Source organism: Salvelinus sp. IW2-2015, linkage group LG3 (genome assembly GCF_002910315.2).
Source record: "Salvelinus sp. IW2-2015 linkage group LG3, ASM291031v2, whole genome shotgun sequence".
Lineage (NCBI taxonomy): Eukaryota > Metazoa > Chordata > Actinopteri > Salmoniformes > Salmonidae > Salvelinus > Salvelinus sp. IW2-2015.
The window spans coordinates 8482914-8501012 of record NC_036840.1 but is presented as its reverse complement, the minus strand read 5'-3'; the positions used below and the strand labels follow the sequence as shown (position 1 = coordinate 8501012).

Genomic DNA, 18099 nt, shown 5'->3' with positions numbered 1-18099 from the left:
GCACATATCGTYCCGTTTATCCTTCGCTCTTTGGGAATTCATTTCAAATGGGTCTCTGTGGATCTGCTTCCTCCGAAGACAGTGTTTCTTAAGGATGGTTATAAGCTCACTCTGATGTTATCGAATACGGCAGTGTTTTCAATAATCTGTTGTTCTGTAAATAGACGCGTTCGACAAYAACAAAATAGCATCCAGTACAGTAAACACTACAGAAATACAGTATACAAGATAAACATGTTACAAAGTCGTATAGCTCCCAATGTTATGCATACAGAAAAAACATGAAACATTMACTTTGTTTCCCCTTACAGTATGTATTGGAATCTACAGTCTTTACTGTGCTTTGCGTTGTACTATTGTCAAGTAATAAAGGTAGTAGATGGGTATGTACTGCAGACATTGGACCTGTTCTCATCATGGAACGTCCAGATGATGGATGCTATGGTGAAGCTGCTCCGATTGGGCTGCACTCTCTGCCCAGTCTCTCTCAAGGTCAAAGCATGGTTGACCACAAGGTCCACCACAGTCGCCCGATTTTCATCAGAGATTACTCTCCTTGTTCTTCCTCCACCTCCACCTCCACCTCCACCTCCACCTCCACCTCCACCTCCACCTCCACCTCTACCTCTCTCTGCCAAATTTGCTTCTATTGTTCTCCAAACACAGGAGTTCTCACCTGTGGCCTTTGTATCCATACCAAAGGTCTGATCGCAAAGTGAACATTTACACATTTAGTGTTTGCACGTGAAAAGTGAAAGTGATGAATTGGTCATTGAGCCTGGCTTGTTGAACAGTGTTGCTTTTCATTTGAACACATGATATTTTAGTTGTGAAGGTTGTGCCAACGGTAGAGAATTGTGTGTTGTGTTTTGCCAAATGTTTGTTATAGAATTGCAATCTGAGTGTAAAGCAAAACATGTGCCAGTAGTACTGCAGATTGGCTGTATGGTTCAGCCAAATGAGTTACAGGTTTGGGTCATTGTGCCTCATGGGCCAGTTTTAGTGTGTAAACAATTGGGAAGAACTGTAAAACACACTATGTTGCACTGTCTGCACTGTCTGTCACCTGTGTCGAGATACAACTGAATGCTCCAAAGTCTCATAATTATTGCAGAACTTAAGATTTCGCTGCACAAATGCCATAACACGGACAAACACACAGGGGTTTTAGCACCATCATAGAAGACACTCTCTGGCGCAGAGCGGGCCGGTGTCTGGAGAAGACTTTAATCAGATGAGAGTGCATTACCCTGCTCTCCTTCTTCAGCCTCGTCTCAGAGCAAAACATATTATATTTGACAAAAATCCATACCACTCCATTTGGTGTGATATGTTACTTTATGATAGATTTCAATATTTTATCCTTTTAGTATGATCTATTACGTTCGACTGCTTTAGTTTGATATGTTACGTTTGGTATGGTTACATAAGACAGTAGGATACTTAAGGCAAAGACTAAAAAAGGGTGGTTGGAGGGTGGTTGGTTGCACATGACGTCTACTGTTACAAACCCAAAGGTTGCATGTTTGAATCTCATCACGGACAACTTTTGCTAATTAGCAACTTTGCAACTACTTACTACTTTTTAGCTACTATGCAACTACTTAGCATGTTAGCTAATACGTCTCCTAACCCTAACCTTAGCCCCTAACCTATTGTAGCATATCATACTTAAGAAGTCGAATGTAGCATATCACAATAAAGCAGTCGAATGTAATATATCGCTAAACAGGTTAAAGCAAACTGGTGCAATCAAGATGTACGATACACTACGTCCTACAATTCGTAATATATTGTGTGACTGCAATTACAGTTGTAGGCCAATGTCATTTAACCTAATGTAAAGTAACATATCATACTAAATGGAGTGGCATGGATTTGACAAAAATAMAATACGTTTTGCTCTGAGACCAGTTTGCTCTCTCTCTCTCTTCCCCCTGTAAGACAGTATCATGTGATAACACAAGTACTCTACTCCTCTAACCGCTTTCTCTCTTTATTTCTCTCTCTCTCTCTGGCCTCACCCATTATCATCCAACTACTACGCACTATTCACAATGATTATATCTACTACACGGAGGGAAAGGAGAGAGAGACTAAGAGATGAGAGAGKGTCCCTCATTCACTGTGCTATCTATCTCTCCTTAGACAAGGGACAGAAGGGTTGAGAAAGAGAGAACTCCCTTGAGAAGCCTGTACAGCCTCACTAGGCCAATGCAATCTACTTGTGAATCTGTGGGCCTGGTGATAGGACATCTGCTCCTTTCTGCATTGATTCGTTTGCCTGGTCAGATAAACCTGGATGGTGATGTAACAGTGAGGACAAATGTGTATGAAATGTATGAAATGTCAAAATCAAATCAAATTTGATTTGTCACATACACATGGTTGGCAGATGTCAATGTGAGTGTAGCGAAATGCTTGTGCGTCTAGCTTCGACAGTTCAGTAATATCTAACAAGTAATGTCTTTATTCTTTTGGAACTTTTGTGAGTGTAATGTTTACTGATCATTTTTTATTGTTTATTTAACTTTTGTACTTCATTTGCTTTGGCAATGTTAAAATATGTTTCCCATGCTAAATATATCCCAATGAATTGAATTGAGAGAGAGAATTGAATTGAGAGGAGAGAGAGAGAGAGAGAGAGAGAGAGAGAGAGAGAGAAGAGAGAGAGAGAGAGAGAGAGAGAGGAGGGAGCACAGATGATAAGCTTCTGCTAAAGATGTTCCCTCCTGTCCCGACTAGTCCAGTGATTAATGACATTCTCTCTCTCTCTTCTCTCTTCTCTGTTTTAGCACAGTGGACATTGCCTTCCAAGTGTAGTTGGAGTGAGCTATGGTGGTTTGGGTGTATAAGGCTGCCATCTAGAGGTGCAGTATTGTAAGAAACACAATTGTTATTCAGGACCATCTTTCCAAATATCCACCCGAAATTTTAGATGTATCGCACACACCACACACACACACACACACACCAACACCACCACACACACACACACACACACACACACCACACACACACACACACACACACACAACACACCCACACACAACACACACCACACCACACACACACAACACCCTCCCCCATGCATCCATAACGAATAAATACTCCCCTCTCCACTCTCTCTCTGAAATATATATATGAATACACTTCCACATTGCTTTTCCCAAAACACTTTTCTCTTTCCTCTCTCTACTTTATTCTGTGTTTCCAGACTGAGTCCCTAAGTAGGAAGTAGCTCCCAAAGTTTCCTGTGGGGTTCTGGGAATCAGCTCTGTGTAACATTTTTTAATTTATTTACCTTTTTTAACTAGGCAAGTCAGTTAAGAACAAATTCTTATTTACAATGAGGCCTAAGCACCTGCCAAACCGGATGACGCTGGGCCAATTGTGCGCCGCCCTATGGGACTCCCAATCACGGACGGTTGTGATACAGCCTGGAATCAAATCAGGGTGTCTGTAGTGATGCCTTTAGCACTGAGATGCGGTGCTAAAGGCCTTAGACCGCTGCGCCACTTGGGAGCCCAACATGAATAGTAACGTCATTTCCTGGACGTCTGTTGTAGTGTTGTCTTATGGATACAAGAGACAGAGTAGAACTCATTTTAATTGTGTTAGAAGTGCTCCATAAACAGTGACTTTCTTTCTAATGACCACATGGAGGTGCTATAAAACCCCACCTAAATCAGGTCCTAACTGCAGAGCCTATCACTGGATAGAGGGTGCATCTCAAAAGTCTAAATTGMCTTCCTCTCCTCCTCTCCTTGTCTCCCCTTCTCCCCTTCGTATGCATTGAAGGAGACAGAATAGACGAAAGCAGCATAACAATGTTTACCTATCAGGTGTTCGCCCCAAACAGAACAAATCTTCCATATGGGTGCAAAGGAATGAGAGAAGATGAGGAGAGGAGGAGAGGAAGCCAATTTAGACTATTGATACGCAGCCAGAGTTCACCAAAAGGCCACCAACTCTTCCGTAGATAGATAGTGTTATTAAGTCAGCTAATTGCGCATCGTAAACCAACACAACACGTAAACACATGAGCCAAAACGCTACGATGATCAATGAACACATTGATCTTTTCTGGGCTTTTCTAGTAGCCCCATCCTCATTATGAGGTATCATTCATTTTGACTCATTTTGCAATTAAACACAAGGACACCTCGGAAAATGGAATATCATTCCGGGGATGTTTATGAGTTTGGCAAAGAGGTTRAGCTGGCTTAACTCTGGTTGCTAAATCTCTTTCTGCTGTAGCCAACTTTGTGGCATGTCAACAACAAAGAATTCTGCCCGAGCAGAAACAGAARGCTACCCTTTATAGCTTAGCTACACTCCTGAGTCTTAAATGATCAAATGATCATCTTCAACGTTTCTCGACATTGAATGAGAACAGTCAGCTGTCAAGGTAAAGGAGTTTATGGCAGTGTGTGAGTTACACAGTAAACCTGCTCCTCCTTCTATTGATCCTAATGATCCACTGTATTAGCCTACAGACCCTATCTGTCTTTACCTGGGGACACAGTTATGACAGCTGATAGGAGTTACGTGACAGAGAGGTAGAGAGACTAGGAAGGAAGATAGACAGACAGAAATCGACCTACGGCGAGAGAACAGGCTGGACAGAAAGAGACACAGAGAAACAGACAGAAGGAGGTATACAGATACAAAGGGWGGAAGAGAGAGACCGAGAAGAAAAGAGCGATAGAACAAGACAGCGAYAGAGTGAGAGAGAGAGAAAGAGAGAGAGAGAGAGCGAGAGACACAGAGAGAAGCAAGTCTGTATTCTAGACTACAGACAACCAGTGAGGGGACCAGGAGGTGTAACAAGGAGACAGTTGTACCCCGTCTACAGAGCTCTGATTAGCAGGCTGGGTCACCCTCTACGGAGGAGACTGGAAGTCAGTGGAGGGGAACCAGATAGGRCGGTGGTGCAGGATATGTCAGTGCACCATGGAGGCCCACAGAGACAGACTCCAGAGTGTGTGTCCCCCCAAGGTGTTGTCTCACTCCATCGAGCGGATCCTGAGGAGAACACCGTGTCTGGATGGGGAGGAGAGGGGGGGCGGAGGAGAGGAGGAGAGAGGGAGCATGGCGGGAGAGACGGGTTGTTGTGTGTGAAGACCACCGCTGAGCAAGAGCCTAAAGTCAACAGATGCCCAGGTGTGTTTGTCAGTGGTTCAAAGGCTCGGTTTGTTGGAGCACGCTGTGGATTGATTAACTGTATGAATGTGGTTTTGATCAAAATATCTGCTAAATGACCTTATTAGTAGCAGTAGAATTTGAATTCCCAAAATAACAAGTGGGAACTCATTTGAATGAAGCAAGATCAATAGATAAGGACATTGTGTATTCAATAGTGTAGATTGTGTTTCTTGTGCTACAGCCTTCTAACTGTAGAGTTTAACTCGGAGTTTGGAAACAGAGTGAGTAAATGGCATTGTAACAGTGTTGAATGAGGAAAGGATGCTTTATATTTTATTTGAAGAAGGTTTAAGTTTGTTCTGGCTAAGTGTTMCTATACTCTCCGGTGTCCTTAAGCTCAGTCACTGCAGAGGCAAGAGTCAGAGGTTGTTTTATGGTTTCGTGCTTTTTTCTCTACCCTTTTATATGGTGGTGCTTTGATGTTGATGTTGAAAAATGTCTTGTTCGTGATCCATAAACGCTCAACGCTCCGTCTTTTCTGAAAAGCCGCTTGGGGGAATTGGATTACTGCAAATTCCATTCTGGAGGAACATTAAAGAAAAACGACATTAAACAAAAACAATTATGATTAGAAATARACTTGAGACACAGTCATGGGAATTACTGTATAGCTATGGGTTGTTTTAACCTTCACCTAAGGACAAAAATGTTCCGCAAATGTGTTACCCCCTGTATATTTAGTGCACAAATAATAACTTATTTCCTGTCATAACCGTTTCTGTAACTGTCAAGGTCTAATTGTATTTGGATAGTTACCTGTAAATACTGTAGACTAGCTAAACGGCCAAACACATGTACAGAGTTTGCTAAATATCTGCTTTCCATTTCGAAAGCAATAAATTGTGTGTGTGTGTGTGTGTGTATGTGTGTATGTTTTGTTTGGAGTAGTGTCACGGAGCAGCAGTCGGCGGGTACGAACCACATTCACCTCGGTCCAGCTAGAGGTGCTAGAGAGGTCCTTCCAGGATAGCCAATACCCTGACATACATTCCAGAGAACTACTGGCCTCCCAAACACAGCTGTCAGAGGCACGAGTACAGGTAAGTACACTACTGTGTGTATTTGCGCGTGTGTGTGTGCGCATGCATGTCTGTGTGTTTGGTTGGTTTCTTGATGGTCCTCTAACATACAGTGAGCACCATGATTCATTGGACAGGGACCAGTTTTTTTTGTTATTTTGGTTCTGTACTCTAGCACTTTGAGTTTGAAAGGATACAATGACAATGAGGGTGAAGTGCAGACTGTCAGCTTTCATTTGAGGGTATTGTCATACATATCGGATGAACCATTTAGAAAMTATAGAAGCTTTTGTACATAGCCCCCCCATTTTCGGGCATCAAAAAACATTGGACAGTTTAACATAATGTAGAATAAAGTAATCATTGTTAATATTTGGTCGCATATCCATTGCATGCAATGACTGCTTGAAGTCTGCGATGCATCGACATCACCAGACGCTGGGTATCTTCCCTGGTGATGCTCTGCCAGGCCTGTACTGCAGCCATCTTCAGTTCCTGCTTGTTTCGGGGACTTATTGCCTTCAGTCTCCTCTTCAGCATGTAAAATGCATGTTCAATTGGAATCAGATCCGGTGATTGACTCGGCCAGTCAAGGATTTTCCACTTTTTGGCCATCAAAAACCCCTTCGTTGCTCTAGCAGTATGTTTAGGCTGTTTATGTTTAGTATGTTTAGGTTGCATGATGAAGTGCCGTCCAATGAGTTTGGAGGCATTTGGTTTTATCTGAGCAGATAAAATATTTCTGTAGACTTCAGAATTCATTGTTCTACTTCTGTCTGCCGTCACATCATCGATGAAGACAAGTGAGCCTGTTCCACTGGCAGCCATACAGGCCCAAGCCATAACACCCCCTCCACCATGTTTCACTGGCAGCCATACAGGCCCAAGCCATAACACCCCCTCCACCATGTTTCACGGATGAGATGGTATGCTTTGGATCATGGGCATGTCTTTTTCTTCTCCACACTTTCCTCTTTCCATCACTCTGGTACATGTTAATTTTGTCTCATTGTCCACAATACTTTTTTCCCCAGAACTCTTGGGTCTCTTTTAGGTGCTTTTTAGCAAACTGTAATCTCGCCTTTCTGTTCTTCAGGTTTATCAGTGGTTTGCATCTTGTAGTGTACCCTCTGTAGTCCTGCTGGTGTAGTCTTCTACGTAAGGTAGACTTTGACACATCTACACCTGCATCCAGGAGAGTGTTTTTATCTGTTGGTCTGTTGTCAGGGGGGGGTTTTTCTTACCATAGAGAGTATTCTCCGGTCATCCAATACAGTGGTCTTCCTCAGTCTACCGGGTCTTTTGACATAATTGAGTTCACCGGTTGTTTTTTTCTTGTTAATGATGAACCAAACTGTTGACTTGGGCTGCCCAGGGTTTTTGCAATGTTCCTGATTGATTGATTTTCATTTCTGAGTCTTATGACGGCCAGCTTCATTTGCATCGACACTGCTTGTCTTCCTCATGTTGTCACACCCCACAACAACTCCAAAGGCAATAGCAAAGTCTAGAATCAAACTATTCATCAACAGCTCTCCTGCATTCACTAACGACAAAAATGAATACACCTGCCTAACGACACACATCTGTGAAGCCAATTCAACAAATACTTGTAGTACCTTAAAATGTGTGGACCATGTACAAAAGGTGCTGTCATTTCTAAACGGTTCATCCGATATGTATGACAATACCCTCAAATTAAAGCTTGTACAGTCTGCACTTCACCCTCATTGTCATTGTATCCTTTCAAACTCAAAGTGCTAGAGTAGAGAACCAAAATAACAAAAAAAGTGGCTCTGCCACATGTCCCATATGTATGGTGCTCACTGTATTCTGCTTGTTTTGTTTCTCATCGCGACCCAGTACTGATATGGTTCCAGAACCGCCGGGCCAAGTGAGGAAGACTGGAGCTCTGGGAGAGAGCAGAGGATTGGACAAACTCTTAGAACATCAACCAACAGCCTGAGAGGATAGTGCCGCTTCCTCCCCTGATTGGATCAGTCCAAACCAGGCACACCCACTACAGCACAAGCTCTTCATCTCCAGGCCACCCTACCATCCCATTGGTGTTTACCAGAACTTCCTGCCCAAGCTCCACCCAGCCCTGGTACCCTACTCTGAGCCCTACCTGCTTCCCCTCCCAGCCCAGTCCTAGTTGACCCCAATGAACACACACCATACCTGGACACCACTCAGCTGACAGACACACACACCGGATGTCTTGTATGTCAAATATGTCTGTCCCTGTACATATGTGTTTTCTGTACGTAAACAATTCTACTCATTCAGAAATTGGCTATTTTCATTCATTTCATACAAAGTATCATAAATAAAGGTCTTCAGTCTGAGCATGATTAGCTGAATCAGGTGTGTTATTGTAGGGCTGGAATGAAACACCTAGTAGCTCTCCAGGACAGAGTGGAGAGTTGGAGACACATGTCCCAGACTGATCCTGGGTTCTCTGGGATTCTGAGAAACACTCTGACTCAGTCATCATCATCAGTATTACGTCATTTCCAGAGTCAACCATATAGTTCCTTGAATCTGAGTAGTCCTCTCAAAGGGTAAAGTAGTTTATGTGATATGATATGATTAATAGGACAATGTTTCTGGAGTCTTTAAACAATGAACATTTATGGGTGACGATTGCCAAGGAAACCATTATATATTATCATGAGGTATTTATAGTAGAATCTCAATAAACTACATGTAGCCCACACATACGGTGCCAGGGTTTGGGTGAAAGACAGATAGGGAGAGAGAGAGAAATAAGAGAGAGGAGAGGGAGAGAGAGAGAGAGAGGGTTATTTCAGATGAATATGGGACCTATAAAGGGATCTGTGTTGAGATTTCAGATTATTACTCAATTGATTATTGCACTCTACATATATGGTACTACCTTATCTTAATTCACCTGGGGTGAATCTGAGGGCAGGGCATGTGTACAGTCATCATCTGAGACACACACACACACAACACACACACACACACACACACAACACACACACACACACACACACACACACACACACACACACATACAACACTACCAGGTATAGAGTCATCATAAAACAATTGTGTAAGATGGTTCAATGTTTCAGTGTTGCAGACAGAAATAGAGTAGATCAGTAGATCTCTGAGAATTATGTTTTTAACAGCAAGTTCTGGAAATGTCATCCCAACTGAACACATGATCATCTACAGTGCCATGCAAAAGTATTCATCCCTCTTGGTGTTTTTCCAATTTTGTTGCATTACAACCTGTWATTTAAATTGATTTTTATTTGGATTTCATTCRGACTTACACAAAATAGTCKAAATTGGTGAAGTGAAATGYAAAAAATTACTTGTTTCAAAAAATACAAAAAAAATGTAATAATGGAAAAGTGGTCTGTGACKCCTTTTTTTTAACTAGGCAAGTCAGTTAAGAACAAARTCTTATTTTCAATGACAGGCTTGGAACAYTGGGTTAACTGCCTTGACAGARTTATACCTTGTCAGCTCGGGGATTTGAACTTGCAACCTTTCGGTTACTAGTCCAACGRTCTAACCACTAGGCTACGRTGCCAKCCCATGAGACTGGGACAGAGGTTCACCTTCCAGCAGGACAATGACCCTAAGCATACTGCTAAAGCAACACTCGAGTGGTTTAAGGGGAACATTTAAATGTCTTGGAATGGCCTAGTCAAAGCCCAGACCTCAATCCAATTGAGAAATMTGTGGTATGACTTAAAGATTMCTGTACACCAGCAGAACCCATRCAACTTGAAGGWYCTGGAYCAGTTTTGCCTTGAAGAATGGGCAAAAATCCCAGTGGCTAGATGTGCTAAGCTTATAGAGACATACCCCAAGAGACTTGCAGATGTAATTGCTGCAAAAGGTGGCTCTACAAAGTATTGACTTTGGGGGGTGAATAGTTATGCASGCTCAAGTTCTGTTTTTTTTGTCTTATTTCTTGTTTGTTTCACAATGAAAAATATTTTGCATCTTCAAAGTGGTAGGCATGTTGTGTAAATCAAATGATACAAAACCTCCAAAAATCGATTTRAATTCCAGGTTGTAAGMCAACAAAATAGGAAAAATGCCAAGGGGGGTGAATACTTTCGCAAGCCACTGTAAAAGTTTCTCAACTCCAGTCCTAGGGAAACAACTGGTCKATGGCTTGATGATTAGTTGAATTGAATTGAATCGGGTTTGTAAGAGTCAATGAATGGGCTGGAGTCAACATGTGCAGCCCTGTGCTGTGAGGCCTCAGGGCTGGTGTTGAGGAACCCTGATTTAAATATTTCACTGAGGTGGTTTGTTCCATCCTTCACCTGACCAGGTTAGAAAAAGCTGTAGCCTATTTACGAAGGCGCACTTGCCTTGACTCAACAACATTTCTTCCCTCTGCTGAACTTTTGACCCCCTCTTATCTGTATTTTCAGGCGCTTAGCATTCGGGTGAACCCTGTGTTATAACAGTCTTATCAGACGAGCTAAGATGTGTCTCCGTCCACAGGCTAACGTTAGAACAGACACACACACCAGTTTGGCCAAAGGCTGGCAGATTTCTGTGGGTGTTATTGAATTTTCCAAGAATTTGTTTGGTGTGTTTCCGAAATGCCTGAAGTGCTGAGCTTTAACCAACATCCAAAGTTCAAAGTCATGCATTCCAAATGGAGGAACATTTCATTTTTATTTTACAGTGCTGTATAACTGGTTTATTATGGTGTGAACATTGAGTGGTACACTGTATATATATATATATATATATATATATAGAGGACACACATGCCAAGCTCATCAAAATATATGTCCAATTTATTTTAAAATATGAGTTTGAATGATCCATCTTTGTAATGTTTATCAGCTTTCAGTAGCCTACTTCAGTCCATTAGCTATTGATTTATTTTTAAATAAGATGTGCTTGTTGCTATATCACTTAATTTTCAAATGTATATCAGGAAACAATAAAAATAGCTAATGGACTGAAGTAGGCTACTGAAAGCTGAAAAACATTACAAAGATGGATCATTCAAACTCATATTTTAAAATAAATTGGACATATATTTTGATGAGCTTGGCATGTGTGTCCTCTTGTGGTTCAATAAGGGTATCACAGCTGTGAGACCTTATTGCTGTGTTCCTGGTTTGAACAGGTGGTAGTGCTGTAGGACTTAAAATAAGCTACTGTAGAGATGCTATCTCCACTTTWGTTTCCTCTCCTGGCTCAAACATGATATTGTTTCCTGTCATCTTTCTCACTATGATTTGTATTAGTGGCCTATCTGAGCACTTATAAATGAACATCATAGGGGCATTGCAGTTGACAACTTAGGATATAGACTAAAATATACAAGGGGTCCCATAGGGACCATATACAGTGCCTTCGGAAAGTATTCAACCCCTTGACTTCACAATTAAATCCTTTTTTCCCCTACTCCTCAATCTACACACAATACCCCAAATGATAAACAGGTTAATGAACGCTATGCCGCAAAAATTAGAAATAAAAAAATGATATATTACATTTACATAAGTATTCAGACCCTTTACTCAGTACTTTGTTGAAAGCACCCTTGGCAGTGATTCCAGCCTCGAAACTTCTTGGTATGACGCTACAAGCCTGGCACACCTGTATTTGGGGAGTTTCTCCATTCTCTCTGCAGATCCTCTCAAGCTCTATCAGGTTGGATGGGAGTGTTGCTGCACAGCTATTTTCAGGTCTCTCCAGAGATGTTCGATCGGTTCAAGCCCGGGTTCTGCTGCGGGCCACTCAAGGACATTAAGAGACTTGTCCCGAAGCAACTCCTGCGTTGTCTTAGCTGTGTGCTTAGGGTCGTTGTTCTGTTGGAAGGTGAATCTTGTCCCCAGTCTGAGGCCCTGAGCACTCTGAAGCAGGTTTCATCAAGGATCTCTCTGTACTTTGCTCCCGCTTCATCTTTCCTCGAACCTGACTAGTCTCCCAGTCCCTGCCGCTGAAAACATCCCCACAGCATGATGCTGCCACCACCATGCCTCACTGTAGGGATGGTTGTCATGTTTCCTCCAGATGTGACACTTGGCATTCACGCCAAAGAGTTTAATCTTGGTTTCATCAAGAATCGTGGTTCTCTGGTCAGAGATGTTTTTACGTCCTATGGAGCAAACTCCAAGCGGACTTCACGTGCCTTTTTAACAGAGGAGTGGCTTTCCGTCTGTGACCGCTCTACCGATAAAGAGCCTGAATTGGTGGAGTGCTGCAGACGACGTTTGTCCTTCTGGAAGTTCTCCATCTCCACAGGTGAAACTCTAGAAAGCTCTTGTCAGAGGACCATCGGTATCTTTGTCACCTCCCTTGACCCAAGGGCCCATTCTCTTTCGAATTGCATCAGTATGCCGGGCGGCCAGCTCTAGGAAGAGTCTTGGTGGTTCCAAACTTCTTTCATTTAAGAATGACAGAGGCCACTCTGTTCTTGGGGACCTTCAATCATGCAGACATTTTTTGGTACCCTTCCCCAGATCTGTGCCTTGACACAATCCTGTCTCGGAGCTCTACAGACAATTCCTTCAAACTCATGGCTTGGTTTTTGCTCTGACATGCGCTGTCAACTGTGGGTGGGACCTTATATAGACAGGTGTGTGGCTTTCCAAATCATGTCCAATCAATTGAATTTACCACAGGTGGACTCCAATCAAGTTGTAGAAACATCTGAAGGACGATCAAAGGAAACAGGATGCACCTGAGCTCAATTTTGAGTGTCATAGCAAAGGGTCTGAATAATTATGTAAATAATTTTATTTTTTTAATACATTTGCAAACATTTCTAAACACATGTTTTTGCTTTGTCATTGGGGTATTGTGTGTAGATTACTGATTCATTGTTTTAATTTAATCAATTTTAGTTTAATGCTGTAACATAACAAAATGTGGAAAAAGTAAAGGGGTCTGAATACTTTCCGAAGGCACTGTATAGGGACTATATATAGGGATATATCAGGGGTCCTTGGGTGAAAAGMATTGGGAACCCCTGTTGTAGGGGGATGGTATAAAACAAATGATTAGYCCTATAGCTTTCTTGCCACATTAGTTTATTAATAACCGTGATCACCAACGGTGAAGAAAGGGTGTAAAAGCAACAGATGTCATCGTCAACATAAACATGGTCRTCCTTGTCTGTGGACCAACCCAGCGTGACGAGCAGTATTCACACCGTACAGCAGAGGGAGAGATGTGCGGGTGAACGGTCGACGTCACAGCCATAGGCAGCAGAAGGATGGGCGAGAGTTGTGTGTACCTTGCCGCTGCTTCATGGCAATAGAGAGAGATGGCGTCCGCATCCCGATGAATAAGCAAAAAAAGAAGAGGAAAAAGGGTGATGCTGGACCCTACTACGCCTAGAGGGGAAACCGTTTAATTCAACACATCAGCTATGGAGGGATTCATCTCTCGTTCACAATCATTTCGCTCCGGGGATGTTAACGCCCTTTTCATGCGTTTTTAAACTCCTCGTCTGATTCCTTCCAACGGAGGTGTGGGGATTGTTGTCKGGTAGGCTACATCTGTTTTCTTCCTCCGCTTCTCTGCCCATCCGACGCAGGGGCGAGGAGAAGAGGAGAGAAGGGGAAGAGAGGGAGAGCGATGGCTGCTGGAGGAAGATGCGGGGAGACGGTGGAACAGTGCCGGGCAGAGGTGGAGCGTTTGACCCGTGAGCTGGCGGAGGCGAACCGGGAGAAGATCCGGGCTGCGGAGTGCGGTCTGGTGGTTCTGGAGGAGAACCAGACCCTGAAGCAGCAATATTCGGATCTAGAGGCCGAGCAAGAGGGGCTRCGACAGGAGCTGGAGCAGCTACAAGAGGTARCAACCACTTAAAACACGCTATTAAATAACACCCTAAGTTAACCATAAACATTGGCGCATGTGATATAAGTTCAGTGCTTCCTGGAAATGTATTCGTAAACATGCATTTATTAGTTAGCCTCCAAATCCAACTTCCTTTTACCCCCCAGGCGGGTAGGCTACATCCCTTCCAATGAATGGGTGATGTCAGCAANGATGTCAGCAAGATCCCCCCCCCCCCCATCCACAGAAGTTGGCACCAGTCAGACACCACACCACGGGTCTGAGTCTGTCAGAGATACACAGGCCTCAGCAGAGAACTGGGAGGGGACGGAGAGGTCTTTGTTGTCCGAGCAGGGAGTAGCGTAGTAACTTGATGCTATGCGCAAGTCTGACGCGCAGGTATGGGCTTTCCAAGGTGTGCTAATGATGCGCATTTTGGTGCAATGGAATATCATATGTTTGCTGTGGTAGTCTACTTTGTGTGTGTAGATGGATGTAAACTATGGTTGTTAATTATGTGTCAAACAGCTTTTGCATGCCTATTTTAACAGATTTTTAAAGAGATACTGAATTCTGCAATACACTTGAACGCCTATGGGGGGAAGTGTTATCCGTCTATTCAAAAAGTAGGTCTGTGGAACATTGTGTAAGTTATACAGTATACTTAGTACCACTCTAGTACACAATTCCCTATCTGACTGGCAGACTCACTAAGTGCTAAGTGGCACACCCACATTTGGGTTAGTTATGTCCTACTCTAAGAGTCACACCTCTCTAAAATAATTGGAGGAGGACAGTGCTCTCTCTCCTCTCCTCTGTTACTCTCTCTCGCTCTCTCTCTCACTTTTCTCCCTGTCCTCTGTTCTCATATATTTTTTTCTCTCTCTCTCTCTCTCTCTCTCTCTCTCTCTCTCTCTCTCTCTATCCTTTGTTCTCTGTTCAGAATTGGTGTCTGTCTCTCTTCTTCCCCACATCTTTTTCTCTGATTGTTACCAGTGAGCACGTGCTTCACAGTAAATCAGTTAGTATTTGCAAATTCACTAGAGTTTGATATCAAAACAAAACAACATTACAAAGCAAATCAAGGGCATCATCAAGCCTGATGGAACTTGATTTAAGCAGAATGACATATTACTGGTCTAATCAATGCAAGCCTTTTCACCTTTACACTACATATAATCATAATACATATTTCTCCATCAGACCTGGGTTCAAATACATTTGTATATGAGTATCGGGTGTAAAAGTTTTWAAAAATCTGAGTATTTGAGTATTTCCAAATACACAGCCCAAAACAAGTACTTTTTCTTTTTTGTATAAACCAAATAGTCGACCAAATACTAATTTTAAATACCTGGGTAAATGCATGAGAGTGTATTTGAGTCAGTGTACTGTATTTACATTTTTTAAATACTTTCCAAGAGTATTTCCAAATATATTAAAATTACTTTTCTTTTCAAAGAAAAATATATATTTTTGAATACCCTCAAATATATGTAAAAGTAATTGGGATATTTTAATAGTATTTTAACCCACGTCTTCACTACCATGGTTGGTCATTTATTCCTGTTCATTTCAATAATCAATTCATGCTAATTAGCTACGCTGTGCCAAGGTGTAATACATTTTTTACAAATACTCTGTCGATCTGCAACAAACAGTATTTTCTTTGCCGTATGGAACCCTATGGCAGTATTCATTCACTGGTTTGTTAGCTATAATACAGAATACAGATGGGTGTGGGTTCTGTAGGTGCAGCTGATAATGCATTTTTTACAGTAACTGAGAGGGAACAGAGTCCTGTGTTGTGTGGTGGTGGTGTGTGTGTGTGTGTGTGTGTGTTGTTGGTGTGTGTGTGGTGTGTGTGTTGTGTTGTGTGTGTGTGTTGTGTGTGTGGGGTGGACTTGGTGTGTGGGTGTGTGTCGCTGAGTAAAGCGTTGGTTGAGACAGTGATTGGTGGGTAACGTGTGTGTATGTGTGCGTGATGTGTGTGTGTGGTGGTTGTGTTGTTCAGCGTTTTGGTGGACTGTGTTTTCCTAGTAAAAGCTCACAGAGGGAACACGGTGGTCATGGTGGACTGTTTCCAGTAAAGCTCACAGAGGGAACACGGTGGTCATGGTGGACTGTTTCCAGTAAAGCTCAGAGAGGGAACACGTGGTCATGGTGGACTGTTTCCAGTAAAGCTCAAGAGGGAACACGTGGCATGGTGGACTGTTTCAGTAAGCTCAAGGAGGACACGGTGGTCATGGTGGACTGTTTCCAGTAAGCTCAGAGAGGGAACACGGTGGTCATGGTGGACTGTTTCCAGTAAAGCTCAGAGAGGGAAACAACGTGGTCATGGTGGACTGTTTCCAGTAAGCTCAAGGGGAACACGGTGTCATGGTGGATCGTTTCCAGTAATGCTCAGAGAGGAACAAACGTGTGGGCATGGGTGTTTCCAGTAAGCCTCAGAGAGGCAACACGAAAACGGTGGGTCATGGTGGACTCTGTTTCCAGTAAAGCTCACAGAGGGAACACGGTGGTCAGTGGATACCTGTTTCCAGTAAAGCTCACAGAGGGAACTACTGGTGTCATGGTGGACTGTTTTCCAGTAATGCTCACCAGAGGGAACACGGTGGTCATGGTGGACTGTTAGTAAAGCTCAGAGAGGGAACACGGTGGTCATGGTGGACCTGTTCCAGTAAAGCTCAGAGAGGGACACGTGTGGTCATGGGGATGGACTGTTTCCAGTAAAGGCTCACAGAGGGAACAAACGGTGGTCAGGGGACTGTTCTTCAGTAAAGCTACAGAGAGGGAACACGGTGGTACTTGGTGGACTGTTCTTCCAGTAAAGCTCAGAGAGGGAACCACGGTGGTCATGGGTGGACTGTTTCAGTAAAGCTCAGCAGAGGACCGGAAAACATGTGTCATGGTGACTGTTTCTGTCTCAGTAAAGCTCAGTAGAGGGAACACGTGCTGGGAGGACTGTTTCCAGTAAAGCTCAGCAGAGGGAACTACGGTGTCTGGGTGGACTGTTCCAGTAAAGCTCAAGAAGGGAAACGGTGGTCATGGTGGACTGTTTCCAGTAAAAGCCTTCAAGAAGGAGAACACGGTGGTCATGGTGGGACTGTTTCCAGTAAAGCTCACAGAGAGGAACACGGTGTCTGGTGGACTGTTTCCAGTAAAGCTCAGAGGAACAGGTGGTCATGGTGGACTGTTTTCAGTAAAGCTCACAGAGGGAACACGTGGTCATGGTGGACTGTTTCCAGTAGCTCAGAGAGGGAACACGGTGGTCATGGTGGACTGTTTCCAGTAAGCTCACAGAGGGAAACAGGTGGTCATGGTGGACTGTTTCCAGTAAAGCTCAGAGAAGGGAACAACGGTGGCATGGTGGACTGTTTTCCAGTAAAGCTCAACAGAGGGAACACGGTGGTCATGGTGGACTGTTTCCAGTAAGCTCAACAGAGGAAACACGGTGGTCTGGTGGACTGTTTCCAGTAAAGCTCAGAGAGGAACAAACGGTGGTCTGGTGGACTGTTCCAGTAAAGTCTCGAGGAGGAGAACACGGTGGTCATGGTGGACTTGTCCAGTAAAGCTCACAGAAGCACCGGTGGTCATGCGGGTGGACTGTTTTCCAGTAAGCACAGCACGACACGCGTGTCAAGAGGTGGATTGCTGTTTCAGTAAAGCTCACAGAAGGGAACACGGTGGTCATGGTGGACTGTTTCACGTAAATTCAGAGAGAGAAGACGTGGTCATGGTGGACTGTTTCCAGTAAAAGCTCGACAGAGGGAACACGTGGTCATGGTGGACTGTTCCAGTAAAGCTCAGAGAGGGAACACGTGGCCATGGTGGTACTGTTTCAGTAAAGCTCAGAGAGGGAACACGTTGTCCATGGTGGACTTGTTTCCAGTAAAGCTCAGAGAGGGAACACGTGTGTCATGTGGACTGTTTCCAGTAAACTCAAAGACGGGAACGGCAGCGGTACTGTCGGTGGACGTGCTGTTCCAATGTAAGCTCACAGAGGGAACAGGTGGTCATGGTGGAACGCTTCCAGTCAAAGACCTCATAAATGAAGGGAACACGGTGC

At 43.5% G+C, this 18099-nt stretch overlaps 1 pseudogene; it reads left to right on the top strand.

Moving 5' to 3' along the window:
• The first annotated feature begins 13364 nt into the window (after window positions 1-13364).
• The window catches only part of LOC111950181 (protein bicaudal D homolog 1-like), a 32070-nt pseudogene continuing 27335 nt past the window's right edge, over window positions 13365-18099 (top strand).